This window comes from Sycon ciliatum, chromosome 9, assembly GCF_964019385.1.
Source record: "Sycon ciliatum chromosome 9, ocSycCili1.1, whole genome shotgun sequence".
Lineage (NCBI taxonomy): Eukaryota > Metazoa > Porifera > Calcarea > Leucosolenida > Sycettidae > Sycon > Sycon ciliatum.
In genome coordinates this window covers 4,605,029-4,626,075 of record NC_088651.1, presented here as the reverse complement: position 1 = coordinate 4,626,075, position 21,047 = coordinate 4,605,029, and the positions used below count along the sequence as shown (strand labels likewise).

The window sequence follows — 21,047 nt, the reverse complement described above, 5'->3', positions numbered from 1 at the left end:
TAGTGCAGTAGTCAGCATAATACTAGCACATGCTGAGAGTGCAATAGCAAGCTTCAACATTGCTCATGGCCATGCAAATGTTCAGCAGCACTCAGTTCCGCAAGCTTCTGAATATCAGCACACCTGCCACAAATAGATAGCACAAGGATACGCTTATTACTGTAATGATGCATGGGAGCACACAACTACCAAGTTCTCAACGAATGTGATGCTCAATGAAAATCCATCCATACAAAGACCTGTGAACAGGTGACGGTGTGGACAATAATCTATTAGTAATACGATGAATAAGATCGTTTGTGCACACTCAAGACGCACAGACACACCACCATACATGTAGCGTACACAGTGTTTCACTTCACTGCAACTAAATTGAAATGAGATGATTTAAACAATCTGTACAGTGTTCAGTCAGTCAGTCTTCCCCAAGATGGAAATGCAATGATTTGTTGTCACGAGGCAGTTTCACTGACACAATGTCATGTTTTTGACATCAAAACGGTTACTTCATGGAATACGAGTACATGTATTAGCTTGAGAAGCTTTTTCTTGTCACCGGCATACAAGTAATCCTCCTCCTCCTCCTACTACTAGTAAACTGGCACTGCGTTTGTGGATCCCATTGTATTTGACATCATACTAGAGCCTAGTAGAGGAAGAGTGTCGTGGAGTTCACATAATTATCACAGGGATAGAAATATATTTCTCATGAAATAAAATAATAATTGATGATAGCTAGACGATCGTATACGATTGATGCAAAGTCCTTGCAGTCCTTGAGGACTATTACGAAGTGGTTGATTACTTTTAGGTCATTCATTCAAGCAACATCAAACAAACGCGATAGGATCCTTGAAAATGGAAAAGAATTCAAGCATAACGACAGAACAGCAGACCAATCGAAACGAGTAAAAGCTTCCTTACCTCAGTCATCGTCCTGCCATGTAGTTGGACAGCCTTTTGACACGGTGGTACAGGCAGCTCTTGTCCAGTCAAACAGGGTATCCTTGTGGCGTTGAACGAAAGAGAGTGTCAGTGTACCTGACTCGTCAGATTGGAACGGTGCTGATCCCTTCTCTTTTTCTCCGCTTTCTGCTTTCATCCCTCGCTCTGATGAAACCGTTCAAACGCCTTACTGGCAGCAATGGCCAGCCAAACAGGAGATCCTTGTGGCGTCGAACGAAAGAGAATGTCAGTGTATCTGACTCGTTAGATTTGAACTGTGCTGAACTTTTCTCGTTCTGCAATTTCTGCTTTCATCCCGCGCATTGTTGAAACGTCTTCAGAGAACCACAAGACGCTTTCCAGATTTGATTTTAAACGTCTCCTTATCCTCCTTGGTTACCTCGAGACAGATTACTGTCAGCAACTGCACAGCAGAACTGGCAGCCAAGGCTGAAGCCTGAAGTAAAGAAAGGAATGCGCTGCCACGAGGCAAGCAAAACTGAAAAGGTGTCTGTTCTCTTTCGGGCACAACACACAGGACGGCGTGACTGGATAAACTGGACTCCTGGACCGTGAATAGGGGACTTGTAGAAAAAGTGTACTCCTTATAGGGGATTGCGCGGCAGGATGAAGCTGATCAAAACTGAGTGGATTCCTGGACTCTGTATAGTGGATTTTGGACCAATGGACTCCATATAGGGCGGTGGACATCATATAGCGCATGGACTCTATACTGAGTCCTACATATATTTTGTTACTCATTGAACTACATTTGCCGGGAAAATCCCTTCTGGTGAGATGGCAACGAAGAACTACATTTGCCGGGAAAATTCCTTCTGGTGAGATGGCAACGAATACATTCAAGGAAATCTAACCTGTGCTAATGGTGAGTGTTTTGAAGGTGCAACTAGCTTTACTTATTGCATTCATTTCAATTTATGTTTCCACGAAAACGAGAAGACGTACCTGATTTGTTTGCTTAGCAACTGCTGTGTCTGTACGGTCGTTTGGTTTTACATATACTCCTGTCCTTTTGGACGAAGTGGCAAGAAGTAGCCACGGTGATGTTCACCGTCGATCGGCACTCGTCTCTAGGCACGGCTCACGACAGGTATACTTCTTTCTTCTATCTCTAGACATCTCTTATATCACCAGAACTGCAGTGACGCGGAGTCACTTTTCCGACACCAGTTTGAGCTGATGACGAAAGAGTACCCACATGCTTTCTACTATCCTGATAACGGTGCCAAAAGATAAATGCGGGTTTATCGGGTGAAATCCAAGACCGTCCCTGGATAACACAAATAGCATGAAATCCTAGCTTGCGATTCCATTCCATCATATGAACTGCTCAATAAACTTTCACAGGCTTCATCCTGCTTGAAATGCTGAAATCCCCTATTTTACAGTTGTGTTTACAAGTGCATGACGTCATCTTCTATTCACACTTGAAATGCAGCCCTTTTTGTACATTTACAGTCGGCAGATGTGGCCTAACAAGGTTTAAACCAATCCAACGTTTCGTCGGTTCCCAATATGCAAGGGCGGGTCGGTGGGTGGTTGTCATCCTTTGTGGTTTGGACCACTTAATCGGAGCCGTAAAACATCCCCTCGGTTTCTTTAGCCTCTTACGGTGGGTGCCTTGGCACCCCACCGAGGGCAAATCACACTGTATTCGTCGTTACATGACTCATGCGGATCGACATTGAACTTCAGAACGGATATTCCTGCCGTGCCGTACAAAAGGTGGCAGACTTCATAGCTAGCCGCAGGTTTCCCGGTAGCCTCTTTCATCTCGTTTGGTCAGCGTGTCGTCGTATACGAGCCAGGATTTACATAATTGCAGTCAAACTTTTTGCAAGACTTTGGTCTAGTTTTTTTCTGTTTTCTGTTTTGTTTTGGTTATTGCAACAGCTGCCCGAGATTTTTTCTGCCAGGCATTTCAAGTGGAAGCGTCATTACGGCCAACCATCCATCAAGTCAAGGGCCATCCATTTTTTGCTGACCCAAGCCTCCACATACCAAAACAACTACAAAATAATCCTAAAGTGGTGACATCAAATCTTATAAAAAGACATGTTACTCTCACAATCGATATCATCGGTGCTTTTCGAACAGCGTTACAGATTGACCTTGGACGTCTAACCCAAGCGGTTACTAATCTTCATAGGCAAGAAAACCAGCAAGAAAAGGCAAACTTATTGTTGCAGTAAGTTGTGTCTGTATTTTGTGTTCCTTACTGCTAGTTCTCCGTTCAAGACACTGCAGAACAAGTGCACGTGGGTGGAAGTCGATAGAAATATTGCACATTTCCGTATAGAAAAAGCTAATGTAAGTTGTTTCTAAGGAAAACAGGTGGAGGCGTATCCAATTTCGAAATAAAGGTGTCAGGACCGACGCCATCCACACAGTCAAGTAAGCCAATTTTAGTAACCGAACGTTTTCGTTCCCTTCTCACCATGGGTAAGTACAGGGACTAATGGAACAATGTCAAAATACAGCAACTTCAGCCCTCACCATCGTCTACACGAAATTCAAAAGCGTCGACCTCCATTTTGAAAACATGGTGGCTGGCGGCGCTACCCGTAGGCGCACGTGCCCCCGCGTGTTTTAGCGCGAGCTTCGAGCTAAAGATCATGTCGCCTACTCATTTTCCTGTGTTTCCCCATTTCTTCGAACATGCTCAGCTTTTTGCTTCGCTCGTGCTTCAGCTCCACGCTGTAGTCTGAGTTTAGTTCTCTTGTCTTCTTCCAGCAGAATACTGCAAACTCTACAGCGCATGGAGCTTCTCCTAGAAGAGTTTCTTTTGCATCGAGACAGACTTTCGATGGTTTCAGTTCTACATGTATTCTGCCGTCGTCTCATGAGCGCCCGAAAGCAACAGTATCTATTTTCTTGTCGTTCCATTTTCTGGCGAACTCATTCACCTCCTACTTCTTCCTTTATGAAAGCTTCAGGTGGCTGAGTTCTCCCACTAGCGACAATCATGCCTTGCAAAAGAACAGGATATTCCTAAGGTATGTACAGCCAGTGCAGTGATGACAGTGTACTGCACTGCAAAAAGCACCTGCATGCACTGCGCTTAGTTGTCGGTTGTTTTGTCGAGAAAGAATCCCTTTGATCCCTTTCACACTCGCGCGGGCCGCGAGGGCGCAGCACGGAAACGGGTCTATTGAATTCATTTCTTGGTCGATTTTGACAACCAATGCGTCGTTGTTTTTCTTTTTTCACTGGCTATCCTTTCTTTGCTTCCGAATTGCGATGCCGTCCACCTGGAAAGCCTTGAAGTGAAACGAGCGTAGGCCAGTTTCAGAGGTGATTTTCGGCCAAACGGCAATCAAATCGAAAATTCGAAGCGGACGATCTGTTGGTATCTATCGAAAGAAGACGTTAGTCCATAATTATTTTTTGGAAACTACGCCGTATGAACCAAGGAATTACGGTAAGTTTGAGAATGTTGGTACATTAGCTGTACGCTGATTGGTCGATTAGCGCGAACGTTGACAAATGGACCAGTGATGTTTTGCACGGTGTTGGTGAGGGCTGAACTTATAGACCTAAAGCAGAAGCATAGATCGAGAACCTCGCGATATACGTTTGGGTAAAAATAAAATTCAGCAGAACTTGTCAAAAACAAGGTGAAGTTGAAGAAATGACTAAAACATAATGAAAATATCAGTGAGGAGAAGCATTCCTAACACTTTCACACCTTCACGAGGATTAGCGCCAAACAACTGAAGTGACAAAACATTTTCCTTCTGAACACAGAGTTCCGGGGACAACTTATGAATATAATTAGAACGCTTCCAAAACAGAAACATGTAATACAGATCTGTCACGGGCCAAAACTGAGAAAACATCACCTCTATACAACTCACAACAACTATCACTAGCCGACAGATGACTCGTGATAGCCGATTGCTGATTGCGTCTTTCCGTCACCTCCAGTGTCGCAGCTCTTGACCCGTCCTTTCCACTGCGCAGTCGCCTTGTAGCCACTTCCGATGCCGCAGGTCCTGACTCGTCCCTTCCACCACACCGCTGGTCACTCTCCCATTGTCTGATTATTCCGTTGTCTTGATCCATGGTTTTCGTGGTAGTCTTCCACGCTTTCTTCCACTTTCGCTCGTGGTCACTTCCAGTATCGTCGCCTGCTCATCTCCTCCAGTAAGCATCCACACCTGGTGGCGAGTGACTCTTCGACTAGGTGCCCCTGGCATTGTCTTCTTCTGTGTAGTTTCACCAGCTCTGCACCTCTTTGCCTTGCCGATTTGGGCTTGCCCAAGCCCAGCGCATGCCGTCGATGAAGGAGTCGATTGTGCTTCTGCGCCAGACACCTCAGACTGGGACAATGCTTCACGTGACCCAAACTCAGTAGACACACATTTAAGAGGACGAGTAGATCTACGTCGAGGGCAAGAATCACGTGCGTGTACCAGGACTAACCTCAATGGTACATGCTGACGGATTCGCGCGCCAACATGCTGAACAGTTCTGCCAACATACCGACTCTTGAAAAGGAAAGAAGCATTTTTTGTACTGAGTACCACAGAACCATCAGATGCTGCACAGTGGGGACGGTGGCATATTGGATGAAAGTGGGGGACATGGATACGAGTTAGAGGAACTGTCCACTTACCTAACTAGATACTATATACAGCCAGGAAGTGCTACAACTAGGCACAAAACTGACAGAGTACTGAGACATTCGAGGAATTGACAACTAGCTCCAACATAACCTCCCTAGGTGTCAGGTCATCGAATGTCTCAGTACTCTGTTAGTTTAGTGCCAAGTTGCTGCAATTTCTGACCGTACCGTATTTTCCCCGATTATAAGTCGCACCTTCTGACACTAAGATTCAGGGTAAAAAAGGGGGTGCGACTTACAATCGAGCATGACTTACTACTGAAGTGAATATATCGCAACATTATTGCTCAAAGTATTGGGAAACATGCCACGTACTGCTCTTTTCTCTCCGAAACTCAACACTTGCAAGCCAGATATGAAAGAAAGTAAAAATCATCGGTCACACCACCGGGACTCAAACCAGGGACCTTGCTATTCGCGAGCAATGCTCTAACCAACTGAGCTACAGTATGACTCTTATCCATAGTGATGGTAAATCTATCCTTCTTCGATCAATCCACATCTGGCTTGCATCATACTGGCAACTGACACCAATCAAGAGGGCCCTCGGCCATTCGCTTGTTATCATGGGGAGCGCATCAAACTATGCCGTATCTATCCCGTACCGTACCGTATCATCAAACACAGCTGGCCACATACAGCTGGCCGCAATATTCAAATAGGGTTTTCAAACGCAAGATCATAACGTGAAGCAACTTGGAAGAATGAGTATGAATGCGAAGTGTATGGGGGAATGCATGTAAGGCGATATTGCGAGTTCGAATCCCAGCTAATGCCTGAAAAAAATAGGAGAATTGAAAAATTTATTCCCGTAGCTATGCAGAAGACGTTACTTCAGTAACGTCTGGCGCTAGCCAGGGTCCACACAGCTTAAATTTCCGTAGCTATGCCGAAGACGTTACTTGAGTAACGTCTGGCGCTAGCCAGGGTCCACACAGCTTTAATTTGGTGTTTGTTTGTTTGTTTGTGTCACGCCTGGCGCTATCCCGTATCTTTCCCGTACCGTACCGTACCAGCAAAGACAGCGGGCCACAATATTTTTGTTTGTTTGTGCCACCGGCTTGCCTGGCGCTATCCCGTACATGTCCCCCACCATCAAGAGTACGGTACAATCAAGAGAATGAGCATATATGCGAAGTGTATCGGGGGAATGCACTCAGTGCAGTAACGTTTTGTGTGGATTTGTGTGCGAGGCTGAGATTCCACTAGCAGGCTGGCTGGGCCGCCTGTCGACCAGCCCGGGAATTGCATGTAGGCCGATAGCATAATAATTATAACGTATAGATGTATAGCAGGGAGTCGTATTACCGTAGTTCCGCGCATATAAGCCCATGGGCTAATATACGAAATAATGCATTTTCCGGGGAAAAATTAGTAATAATGGTTCGTTTTTTAGCCCTGGGCCTGTATTCGAATTTTGAAGGCAGCTGGCACGCGAAAAAGTACAAGTCCGTGCGCGGTTGTCCGCCTACCGTAGGTACCGGTACTGGTAATGTAGTCTGCACTGACATGCTGTACTATCGGTTCCGTAACCAGGTAACGGTGTTTGGGTCTCTTTATTAGCCCATGGGCCTATAAACGGAGGTGGGCTTATATCCGGATATAGGCCCATGGGCTTATATGCGCGGAACTACGTTATGTAAACGACTCCCTGCTGTATGGGGAGATTTTCTGGAAAGAAATACGAAGTAGGGAGACAAGTAAATGTAATGAGAATGGACGTTAGTTGCCAAGTAGGTGACTGGAAGCGTCAGCAAAAACATACTTTGGAAGAGAGATCCCGTCGTCTCCAAAATAATCCTGAACGGGCGAGTCAGCGCCGGTCACAGGAAACGTCGGAAAAGAGATCCCGTCGACTCCAGAACGCCCGTGATCGGCAGAGTCAGCGCCGGTCACAGGAAACGGCGGAAGAGAGATCCCGTCGATTCAAGAACATTCGTGATCGGCAGAGTCAGCGCCGGTCACAGGAAACGACAGGACAGACATCCTGTCGACTCCAGAACGCCCGTGATCGGCAGAGTCAGCGCCGGTCACAGGAAACGTCAGGACAGACATCCTGTCGACTCCAGAACGCCCGTGACCGTCAGAAACGAGACAGGTACAGGATAGCGTCAGGCATGCTGATGGCACAAACAACCAAAAATATTGTGGCCAGCTGTTGGTGGCCAGCTAGCTGTCTTTGCTGGTAAGGTACGGTGCGGGACAAATACGGGATAGCACCAGGCTAGGCGTGACACAAAAAAAGTTAAAAAATAAATACCAAATCAAATATTAATCCCGTAGCTATGCAACAGATGTTAGTTCAATATGGTTTGACGCTAGCCACTAGCCAGGGTCCACACAGCTTTGACACGTTACCAGGTTACATGCTTTCATTTCGCTCTGCAAAGAGCACCTAGGGTTGCCTGTAAAAAGACGGCAACGTCTGTAGGGATTTACAAAAAAAATACTACTACTCCTATGCATGATGAGCAAGCAAAAAGCATAGCGTAGGGCCCTGAGCTTCCAAGCTCTCTCGTTTGGTATTTGTTTGTTTGTTTGTTTGTTTGTGTCACATCTGGCGCTATCCGTATCTGAGGGCAAAAAAAGCATATGATGTTATAAATTTTTCAATTTTTCCTTTTTTTTTCAGGCAAACCCTGGGATTCGAACCCGCACTATCGCCCTACATGCATTCCCCCATACACTTCGCATTCATACTCATTCTTCAAAGTTGCTTCACGTTATGATCTTGCGTTTGAAAGCCCTATTTAAATATTGCGGGCAGCTGTATGTGGCCAGCTGTGTTTGATGGTACGGTACGGTACGGGAGACGGTGTTGTATTACCCTCGATCGTACCTGTCCCGGACCTATACCCTACCGTACCGTGCCATCAAAGACGGCTGGCCGCAATGCATATTCAAATAGGGCTTTCAAACGCAAGATCACAATGTGAAACAACTTGGAAGAATTAGTATCTATGCGAAGTGTATCGGGGATGCATGCAGGGCGCGCGATAGTGCGGGTTCAAATCCCAGGTTATGTCTTAAAAAAAGAATTTTTTTATAGAATTTATAACATCCCTATAACATCCCTATGCTTTTTTTTTGTCTAGGTCATCAAGGCAAAAAAGCATAGCGTAGGGCCCTGAGCTTCCAAGCTCTCTCGTAACGTCCCTATGCTTTTTTTGAGGTCAGATACGGATAGCGCCAGGCGTGACACAAACAAACAAACACACAAACAAACACACAAATACCAAACGAGAGAGCTTGATGACCTAGACAAAAAAGAATAGGGATGTTATAAATTATTATAAGTTTCTACTTTCTGCTTTTAGACATAACCTGGGATTCGAACCCGCAATATCACCCTGCATGCATCCCCCGATACACTTTGCATACATACTAATTCTTCCAAGTTGCTTCTCGTTATGATCTTGTATTTGAAAGCCCTATTTGAATATGCATTGTGGCCAGCCGTCTTTGATTGTACGGCACGGTACGGGATAGGTACGGGACAGGTACGGGACAGGTACGGGACAGGTACGGTCGAGGGTAATACGCACCGTCTACCGCCTTGATGACGGCAAAAAAAGAAAAGGGTTGTTATAAATTTTTTAATTTATGCCGGATACCGAAACAATTCGAACCCGCACTATCGCCCTACATGCATTCCCCCATACACTTCGCATTCATACCCATTCTTCCAAGTTGCTTCACGTTATGATCTTGCGTTTGAAAGCCCTATTTGAATATTGCTGGCAGCTGTATGTGGCCAGCTGTGTTACGGTATGGTACGGGAGACGGTGTCGTATTACCCTCGATCGTATCTGTTCCGTACCTATCCCCTACCGTACCGTGCCATCAAAGACGGCTGGCCACAATGCATATTCAAATACTAGTAGGGCTTTCAAATGCAAGATTACAATGTGAAGCAATTTGGAAGAATTAGTATGTATGCGAAGTGTATCGGGGGATGCATGCAGGGCACGCGATAGTGCGGGTTCGAATCCGAGGTTATGTCTTAAAAAAAAAGGAATTTTTTAAAGAATTTATAACATCCCTATGCTTTTTTTGCCTAGGTCATCAAGGCAAAAAAGCATAGCGTAGGGCCCTGAGCTTCCAAGCTCTCTCGTTCCTTCTGATAGCTGTTTCGGTATCCGGCATAACTGTCACCTCTATCCTGACGTTCCTTTGATTTTAACAATAACACCTAGTCCTTGAGCTTTATAACTTGTATTCACACTCTGAGTACCAAGTGCTCGCTTATTGACGCGCCATCTTGTTGCAAGAGTCAGTATAAAATAGGTGAGTTCTTTCTTTTTCGCGTCATTAAACATTCTACCTTTTCTGATGAGGTTTCTGATGACCGAAACAGCTGTCAGAAAGAATTAAAATATTATCAGTACTCCGAACATCTTGTTGCTGTTGTGGGGAATGAAGGTGGTCGGTCGCAGAGCGCAATTGTATTGGTGGTGAAATGGATGCGGAATGTTGAAGTGCCCGGTACTGCTGCTTACTATCTTCTTACGTAAAAAGGCCCGAATACATTTTTATTATTGTGAAAAAAGGGTTGATAAAATATGGTGGTAAAGACACACCTGGCAATATGGCGGTAAACACACGCCTGCCCACATACGCTCTCTTAGCTGCAAAATTCTGGCACAGAGCTCTCCTTCTCACCACCACCACCATCAGTTCGCGCCTGGCGCCTCGTCGATGCATGGTTGGCGGTATCCAACATAGCAGGCTGGTACATCAAGTAGCGCATGGCACATAGCAGATGACACAGCAACGACATAGCTCGATTGCGACGTACGTTTCGTCCCCGCTGGACTCAGCAGGCAATCTTCTTCTTGGATGTCTTCACACGGAGCTTTACGGGGAGGGGGGGGGGGGGTGAAGACATCCAAGAAGAAGATTGCCTGATGAGTCCAGCGGGGACGAAACGTAGGTCGCAATCGAGCTATGTCGTTGCTGTGTCATCTGCTATGTGCCATGCGCTACTTGATGTACCAGCCTGCTATGTCGGATACCGCCAACCATGCATCGACGAGGCGCCAGGCGCGAACTGATGGTGGTGGTGGTGAGAAGGAGAGCTCTGTGCCAGAACTTTGCAGCTAAGAGAGCGTGTGTGGGCAGGCGTGTGTTTACCGCCATATTGCCAGGTGTGTCTTTACCACCATATTTTATCAACCATAAGTACAGCTGCAGTGGTGTCTTCAACTTCATTCTCCCGAGTAAAAAAAGGGGACAAAATTTTACGAGTTATGACTAACTGTCCACCAACGCAACCAGATCTTATACAGTCAGCGAGTGCGACAAAATGGCACAAAACTCGCCCTCACTGACTGTGTAAGATCTGGTTACGTTGGTGGACAGTTAGTCAACACTCACAACATGTTGTCCTCTTTTTTCACCATAATTTAATTGGCTCACCAACTGTGTTAAACTTTGTACATTTTATTATATTCAATTTATTTCTTCTTCCCGAGGCCAGTGAATAGAGGCCAAGGCAATATAGAGGGAAGGGGTGATAGCCAGCCATGGCAGTTGGCAGAATAATCCAAAATGAAAAATTACAATATTTATCTGATGAGGGTCTATGGTTCGAGTTCCGGGGGTGACAATAAAGCAGGTCTTCAGTCTTTCACATTCGCAACTTGGGTAACCGTGCAAATTTAATAATCATCGTGAAAAAAGGAGGAAAAAATGTTACGAGTTATGACTAACTGTCCACCACCGTAACCAGATCTTATACAGTGGTTCGTGCTCTTCTTCATTGCGTTTTCCTTCCCCTCTTGGACCTTTCCGAACCAGAGCCTTCCAAGTTGGACGGTTGTTGGCGCCTTGGAGATGTGTTGGAGCTAGGTGTCAGGTCACCGAATGTTTCAGTACTCCTTGTCAGCTTTGTGCCATTTTGTTGCACTCGCTGACTGTATAAGATCTGGTTACGTTGGTGGACAGTTAGTCATAACTCGTAACATGTTGTCCTCCTCTTTTCACCATAATTTAATTGGCTCACCATCCGAGTTAAAATTTAATAATTTGCAAAATTTCGAATTCAACATCTGTAAAAAGGATGCACACATCCAACGGAGGCGCATCGCTGCATTGAGCAGTCTACTTCAAGCCGCGTAGTCCAAACTCGTTTGCGAAAAAAAAATATTCAGTAAGAAGAACAACAAGGTCAATACTAGTCCTCGCCACTCCCAGCTTTATGCATACGCATTCATTCCGTCACGTTATGTGTATATATCATGTAAGTACAGACGTTTGCTGGTTTTGTCAGCCAGCATTAATTTCAAGTCACAGACCATCAACAATCCAGAGTCCATTCATATTTTCACCCTCATTCCAGTTAAACTTTTCTCTTACGTTCCCGGTATATTGGGGTCCTTTTGGACCCCAGTGCAGGCAGGCATAGTGGGACGGTCTAAGACCATGATTGAGAAACTGAGGATACCAGGTTCAAGTCCTGCTTGGAAGCGGAAGTATTTTTTTCCAGCCATGCTGCGACCCAAAGATATTATTGGGAACTCGTGGCCTGGCACGAGGAGAACATGGATGCAGTGAATGGGATTTTCGATCTTTGACCACTTGCTGGTGAGCTGATCTACTTCCCTCCCACCCGATTTAGGAGCTTGCATTTGCGCGTTGATCCTTGAAGGGTGGTGGCGTTCCTACAGATACGGAAAACTCGGTTTTCAGCCGAGTCGCACGTGAACCGTGAAAAACAATTGCACCCCAGGAACGTTTTTGGGTGGTATTCTTGCAAACTCTCCATTTTATGTAAAAATTGCTGTGTTACCTTCCCGTGGACCAATGCTTTGACCGAACTGCATTTTATTGACAACTCTGAAGTTTGTCGGCATTATTTGCAAGTTTGCAAGAATACCACCCAAAACTTTCCTGGGGTACTGGGAACGTAAGAAAAAAGTCAACATGGAATGAGGGAGTATGGATGTAGAAGAACATTTTCTGGTAGTGCCTCATACTTCATGGATGTCATCCATGCATTCGGTGACCATGGAGATAAATACCAAAAACGATCGCAGTTGTTGATCCTCTCTGTGTGCTATGTTACTGGGGTCCATTTGTATCCCGCCCGCATTTTCCGTTATAAAAGTGAAATCCATCATGAACCTGTAACCCAGATTATATATTTATCTCGGTTATTGTGTACATGACGTTTCAGGAAGATATGGTGCAGCAAAGTAAAAATATTTCAAAAATCATGCCTCTGGGGTCCGTTTGGACCCCTCAACCCGGAATGAGGGTTAACAATGGTCAGTTACGGTCGAGAACCAATAGTTCACTGCCAGTAGTGCCCGGGGTGCTGAGTCGACTGGTCTTGGTCCGAAGAAGCTGACACGCTCCCTTCGTCCCACATAGCCCAGTGCAACGCTCCACTTACACCGAAACTGGTTGACTCAACCCTAGTACAGTATGATCGGCTGCCGTTGAACACTTCGCGAAGAACACCTAGTTTAGTTTAGTTGTATTCCATACTGCTATGTTGTTCTGTTATCTTGTATGAACAAGGACAACAGAGAAAAGGAAACTAATAAAACTACCAGGATAAGCGTTGGTACAAAAGAAGGCAGTACAGAGACGGGGATCCCGAGAGTGTACAGATGCTTACACATAGAACCCTAGTTAGCTAATACAAGGAAATGTGCAAGGCACGCATAAGGAGCGTAGTGCGTGCAGGGTACAACAAGAATGCATATATAAGACATGTGAGTTACATACATAGAACACAGTTGATGCAGCACAGAGCAGGGGAGCATCATACATGGACAGGGCAGTCCATAAGAGCACATACATAAATGCGGTAGTGCAAACACAACACCTCCCCCTTCAGCGAGCAAGGGAGAAAAAGGAGCGAGAAGACAAAAATAAACAAGCAGCCTGGATGGAGGACACGAGAGTGAAATAGAGAGAGTCGGCAGACTTGGACAGACAATATAGCAGATAAAAGAAGAAAGAAGGAAGACAGATACAGATATTGAGAGTCAACAGATACTGAGAGTCAATAGATACTGAGAGCGGGCAAGAGACAGTCACTGTCAAGCACTAGAATGTTTTCGCAGGTGGCGGCGGTTGCGTCGAACAACAGCTCCGGACTGCGTATGACGAGTGACCTCGGCTCTGGAGCAACTGCGATCACTGTTGCCTTCTCCTTCGAGAGGCCGGTTGCAGACGTGACGATGTCACCCGGTACCGGAGGAGGGAGGTCACGAGTGCGGTGCCGGAGGTTGTATTGCCGGATAGACCTGGCTTTATGCTGTGCATCAGCAGCTTGAAATGCGTCGTGGTTGACTGGGGTACCCACTGACCACTTGTGTGGAGATTGCTGGTTTTTTAAAGCCAAACACGGATAGCAAGGAAAAGAGTAAGAAGTCAAAAGAAAAGGAAAAGAAGAAAAAGTAGCAAATAATGGACTATGGTATATTGGAAAAGAATGTCAACGCGCTCATCAGCTGTAACAAAGCAACAAAAGATTTATGAATTTTAATTATAGGTTAGTGCATGGCAGGGAGGGCCTTATGGCTTGTTAGTGCCCGACAGGTTAGCCTGAGGGCCGTAGGCCCGAGGGCTACCCTGAAGGGCACAAACAAGCCATAAGACCCTCCCTGCCATGCACTAACTATTTTAGAACGAGGTTACATGCATTATCTCACTTCTATTATGCGTGTGTACCACTATATTGGGTAGTTTTGTGGTTTGTGTGCAGAGAGACTTGGTGTGGTATGAAAGAAGATTTTCTTCTGGAAAGTTATGGTAACTCAGTACCACTTAGGACTACTAAACGTAGAATGGAAGAAAATGAAATGATGGGCTCTTATTGCGAGCTCCATTCTTATTCATACATGTAGCTTGTGGAGCTATTTAGGGGCTTTCAGAGCCCCTTGTCGATAACTCTGATGACTTTGATCTTCGGTTTTTATAGGTTTCCGCAAGCTGTTGACAAAGAAAATTCGTACAGGTGAAAGAATACGGGAGGCAAAAACCGTACACACTTCTGAATTGCGTAGCTTTTAGTAGTACACCGTACACGCTATGCAGAGTTCATTATCTGCACCGTACTATTATGCATACAGGGAGTTGTACGCACCAGTTTCGAGTGTATTCAGCGGGCTTTAAACTAATCCAAGGCCCTCGACGCGTCATCAAGAGTAGTAAAATAACGATTGAGCGGGCTTTAAACTCTGATAAGGCCCTTTGCGGGAATGTCCCTGATTGGTCGTTTCCTGGACAACGAGACAGACCTCGTTCTAAATACGATTTCTTCTTCTACTCAAACCCAATTGTGGTGATTGATTTCCGATGAATGCCACGAGAAAACATATAACTCGACTGTTACTTTGGGACTGTGAATGATCACTACATAGTGCACATATTCACATGGGACTATAGCGGTAAACACACGCCTGCCCACACACGCTCTCCAAGCTGCAAAGTTCTGGCACAGAGCTCTCCTTCTCACCACCACCACCACCATCAGTTCGCGCCTGGCGCCTCGTCGATGCAAGGGTGGCGGTATCCGACAGAGCAGGCTGGTACATCAAGTAGCGCATTGCTTATAGAAGATGACACAGCAACGACATAGCTCGATTGCGACGTACGTTTCGCCCCCGCTGGACTCATCAGGCAATCTTCTGCTTGGATGTCTTCATACGGAGCTTGACTCGGGAGAATGAAGTTGAAGACACCACTGCAGCTGTACTTATGGTTGATAAATATGGTGGTAAAGACACACCTGGCAATATGGCGGTAAAACACGGCTGCCCACACACGTATATCGCAGTCGAGCGATGTTGTTGCTGTGTCATCTTCTATGTGCCATGCGCTACTTGATGTACCAGCCTGCTATGTAGGATACCGCCAACCATGCATCGAAAAGGCGCCAGGCGCAAACTGATGGTGGTGGTGGTGAGAAGGAGAGCTCTGTGCCAGAACTTTGCAGCGTAGAGAGCGTGTGTGGGCAGGCGTGTGTTTACCGCCATATTGCCAGGCGTGTCTTTACCACCATACTTATCAACCATAAGTACGGCTGAAGTGGTGTCTTCAACTCTTACCCCACCTGAAAAATTCACTGACTTACGTTGCTCACTGATCAAATAATTATGCAATCTTTCCTCTGAGGTCTTAATTAAATTCTACTCAATTTTTTTCAATTTTCTTTTAATCTTTTCCTTACATTTGTGCGCCTGTAACTTTAGTCCATCTCATGTAATAAGGCAACACTGCCTGTTTGTTATTCGACATTAAATAAAACAATCCAATCCAACTTCATTCTCACATGGGACTAAGTTGGATTGCATTTTCTGGATCCCTTGGAACGATGCTAAATCCAAAGATCAAGGCTGTAGCCAACGGGTGGGGAGGTATTAAAATAGTTGCAAGTAAGCATGGGGTTACACACAGTTCTGTCTGTAGATATGTCCACAATGTCACTCTCTTCTAAAAACTAATCTGCTGCATGCTGCTTGTGATCTTCAGGGAACTCCTCCATTTCAGCGGATTGAACAGTACTTATGAAGCATATTTCTACCGCTTATCCATCTTCATGGCTAATTTACGAGACCATTGGATAGCGCAACAGCAGCTCAGTAACAATGCGCACAGAAACCCTCCCGGAGATGGTCACTAGGTGCATCTGACCCTTTCTCCAGCTCGCTATACAGCAAGCCAACAATCATATTGACGTTGAGGAAAAATGGCAGATGCTGGTACACTTGTGAGGCCAACTAACTGTTATACATTCAATCGCACACGTGTACAAGTCGTATTTGGCTGACTCTTCTGCTGATATCAAGCCGGAGGTGGCATCCAAATGGATCACGACGTCCTTTTGTTTGCTATTTCTATTCATCAACATCCTGTTAGCGCTGGGAATTCGGAGGCACAATTTCTAGTTCAATTCAGCAACCATATCTGAACAGCACGACAGTGTCACTTGAAAAGAAAGGTCCCGACACAACTGTTCCACAGGATCGCGGCCCACTACCTAAAGAGTCTTGAACTGCAGGACAACCAAGAAGCAAGACTGTTTGATGGAGCTTGAATGTTATCACTTTGCCGCAGAATTAATCATCTCTAAAAGATCACATGGCTATGTTTGACAGCATTTGCGCATCTACAATCCCTGCAACCGCTGAGTGCCCAGCAGTTTGTCGGAATACCTTCTGTGCTGACAGAGCAGAGAGAGAGAGAGAGAGAGAGAGAGTTTATGCTTTAGGTCTTTTTAAATTTTGAACGTGAGAAAAAGACTTTTTTTCACCATGAGGCGGCCCTCTGTGGCGTTGAAATCTCGTGCTCTCCTCACGTTGCAACGTGAGGAGAGCCATTTTCGCCGTGAGATGTAACGTTTGAAATTGGAAAAAATTAAGCATAAACTTTCTAAGGGCCTCTGGGGGGGGGGGGGGAGGGGGAGTTGGAAACGGCATGCCGTGCCATGAGGTCGAATGCGGTGAGTAGTAGGTATTTTACTACTCCCTGATAGGAAGTTTTTTTCTTTCTTTTGTATTGGTGGTACAACATTTTTTCTAGGCTTTTTGATTTGTTTATTTTTGAGCCTTCTCCAGTCATCCCCCCCCCCCCCCCTGCTATTTTCACTCACTTCATGTTTTGCCAGTACAAGAGGCATCGGACTAACGGAAAAATCCACAGCCAACGCACCCACGGGGACCGAAGGTTCGTACTACACGCTGATTTCGCCCAAATCACGCTTGAAATTAGTTCGTCTTCACGAAAGTTCGCCGTACAGAAGTTCTTCAAAACGGAATAATGTTGACTTGATATGAGCCAGAGCGCGCTAAAACATGACCACGGCTTTTTTTTTTAAAGTCGAGAAAATCGCGATTTGAATTCCGCGGCAAAAAAATACGAAGTGCAGTGCAACGCGAGTCGCTGTTGTTGTTCTCCTCGGTCGACTGGACTGTTCCGGATGCATTTCTTTGTTGCAAGTAAGTTTATTTGTTTGAGTTTGTATTCCATGTTGCGCTGAGTCGCCTAAAACTGATCGTCATCGATGTATCGACGGAAGAGCCTAGTAGTAGTAATGTACTGCGGAGCGGAAGAAGACGACATCCTCGCACTCCATGCGCAGGATAAAATATTTTGAGGACTCGGGTCGGAAACAGAAGGAAGACGATGATGGCTACAGCGACGAGTCATTTGAGGGCGACACTTTCATCGAGCGTAAAAGAATTGATGCTGGTAGTCACACGATCTGCAGTGACGAGGAATTCTACTCTGATGACAATCTGGCAAGCGATTGGCATCGACACTGACTTGGGAGGTGAGTCGGCCGATGATTTGGCCAGAATGGACATCGCTGCACATATCCGGGACAATGCCAGTATTGGCTGCAACTGCAAAAACAATCAATGGACTCTGCTGCTCCCTCAACTTGCTCAAGTCGATAATTTGAGTACCCTTATGCGGAACATCGCTAGCACGAGCAGTAGGCAGCGAAAGCAGTACTCTCTGGCGAGCGGAGAAAACCGTGTGCAGATGGGCTTTGGTGTGGGGAATATGAGTGCGACGTCGAGTATGTTGAGGAAGACGGTGTGCAGCAGTGTATATCGTATATCTGAAAGTACAGGTGGAGTGTGATGGAGAGGACGTGGCGTGTCAACTTCTTCGTCCGTCTACAGATGTTGACTGTGTTTTCGCTGGCGGTTCTCCAGTGGTGCTCCAAACAGGAGGTATTTCGGACACCCAGCTCAGCTGCCATAGAAATTTTGGATGTGGCTGAGTACCTGTCAGCTCATGCTATAAGACCCTGGACAGAGGAACTGACCCGGAAAGGATGAACCAAGGGACATATCAGCAGTGTGCAAAAGTGACAATCCTATTGCTGTACATAGAATTTCACCATTTCAACAGTGCTGCATATAATACCATTGTAGCAACACTTAGACATGTCAGATCAATCCAAAACTTTCAGACAGTGAACATTAGGTGTGTTTGATCATTTTTGAACAAAAAACTGAAAATCGAATTTTTGGTCTGTGGTCATATTTTAGCGTGCTCTGGCTCATATGATGCCTGGTGTTATGAACCCTCTGAGATTCTCTAAATTGTCAGGATCAAACAGCCACACGGCACGCGCACAACTCTTTTCTCTTCCACAATCGAACAATTAATAAATAACACTAATATCACCAGCTATTTATAGAATGCGAAACCGTACATGCAAAAACATACGCATATAAAACGGGACACAACAGCGTATACAGTAAAAACGCACACAGCGCATATAGCGTATGCCATGTAGCAACATCAGCGGTACGGCGGAGTCGAGATAGAACATTGCAACATTGCAACGAATACAATGCCATAAGCGCGAAGGCCTGTCCCACTTGAGAACTGGTGATTTGTAACATTCTCTCCACCAAAGGGCTTCTCACCACCGTACAACAATGCGCACAAGTCAAAAACGATCCGGGGCTCTGACTACGCGCCCAGAACGCGGTGGTGGTGGTGGTGGTAACGGTGCTGACGGTTCAGATGCTGGCTGCTGCTGGACGATAGCAGGTTGTGTGGCATCGGCAGGCCCAGGAGCCACGCCCTGTGTCCATACATCTAATGGCACTAGCCTGTGGGCCAGCCTCAACAGGGTACTGGCACTCAACTTAACCTTGGCAACACGACGCTTACCATCTCGACCAGGGATTAGCTCGACGATCCGCCCCCCAACACCAGAACTGCTTGCGCTTGGTATCATCGAGAACAAAGACAACATCACCCACAGCTAAAGAATGCGACATGGTCTGTTGGTGCTTGTTCAGCTGACTTAGGTACTCCACCTCCCAATGATTCTTGACATGCTTCAGTGTCCGACTGAAGTAGAGCAATCTCGATGACATCTACGTAACGTCCAGGGTACCTGCTGGCTTCTCTGACGACATCCAGATGTTACCCATCATCATTGCAGGGGTTACTGGTGGCTCAGCCAGACTATCAGACACATACGTTAGCGGACGACTATTCACCACTGCTTCAACCTCATACAAGAGGGTCTCAAGCAACTGGAAATTCAGAAACGCTGTTCCCATTACCTTCTTCAAGGCACTCTTCACCATACCAACCATTCGCTCATAGAAGCCTCCATGCCATGGTGCAGCTGGAGGATTGAACATCCATGGCACACTCAGTTTGTCAGATGCAGCTTTGAAGGTTGTAGCGTTGTCAGACCTGATCAGAGACGGCAAACCAGGTCTCGCGACGAACTTCCGAAATGCTATCAAGAATGACTCAGTACTTAAACTATCGACCGCCTCCAAGTGAATTGCTCTGGTGGTGCCACACACAAACAATGATATCCATACCTTCGGAGATGGCTCACCACCGCGCACGTACAACGGACCAGCAAAGTCGATGCCGGTAGTTGCGAACGGCCTCTCGTGAACAACTCGGTCTTCTGGCAGCGGCGGGCAGACTTCTGAGGCAGCCTTAGCCTTGTAGCGGCGGCATGTAACACATTGCTGAGTAATGTTGCGTAGCGCTCGTCGACCACCGATAATCCAGAATTTCTGACGGATGTACGACAAGACCCCTTCTACACCTTGGTGCATCCTTTCGACATGCGTTTTCTCCAACTGGAACTCGGTCAGATGATGTTTGCCTAAAAGGACTGGGTGCTTGGCTCCATACGCCAACTCGCTGTGCTGAAGTCGTCCCGGCTCTGAGCACTCCATGCTCATCCAGAAACGGTGCAAGCTGATACACCTTCGACCCAGGCTTCACTGGTTGACCTTGCTTGATCAGCTCATGATCCTCAGCGAAACATTCGGCTTGAACGATGCAGTACAATGCGTTGTCTGCTGCAAAATAGAGTTCAGCACGAGGCTCAGTGTGCTTCCACTGCAACATCCGAGTCACCATGCCCTGTGCCATCGACCACTTACTGAATCGGAGTCACCAGTCATTATCAGATTCTCAACTACAGGTGGTGGCTGACACTCTCACTTCTACACTGGACTCATCTGTAGCTGCGGTTGAGGCTGCGGTGGGTCAGTCATTGGGCTCCGTGATCCAGGTTGGTCCGCCCATCCAGAACGGACTACAGATCTGCTGTGCACTACTCCCACGCGGCGGTAAATCTGCTTGGTTGTGAAGGCCCCGGCAATGGTTCCACACAATGCCGACCTTCTTCGATGTCTCTTGGACTTGACTGACGCGGTTAGCCACAAATGTTTTCCATTTGTACGATGGATTACTGACCCAATGAACCGTAGTGAGACTGTCAGTCCAGCCATAGACATCACCCAGCTGCTTTACCACAAACTCAGCGTAGCGAGCCGCTAGACATACTGCTTGTAACTCAAGGTGGGCTAACGTGGGCGGAGACACCGGTGCCACTTTGGCCTTGGCAAATACCAAGTGCGACTGTCCATTGACGACTCCATACAAAGAACATCCAATTTTTTCTCACTGGTATCCGAAGGCATGAAGCGCA

At 46.3% G+C, this 21,047-nt stretch overlaps 1 long non-coding RNA gene across 1 annotated transcript in view; it reads left to right on the top strand.

Moving 5' to 3' along the window:
- The window catches only part of LOC135824538 (uncharacterized), a 31,890-nt gene extending 15,280 nt beyond the window's left edge, over window positions 1-16,610 (top strand). The window contains exons 3-4 of the long non-coding RNA XR_010554875.1: window positions 2,860-3,154; window positions 16,082-16,610. This is a non-coding gene — a long non-coding RNA (uncharacterized LOC135824538). The remainder of the gene's footprint in view (window positions 1-2,859; window positions 3,155-16,081) is intronic.
- The last annotated feature ends 4,437 nt before the right edge of the window (window positions 16,611-21,047 follow it).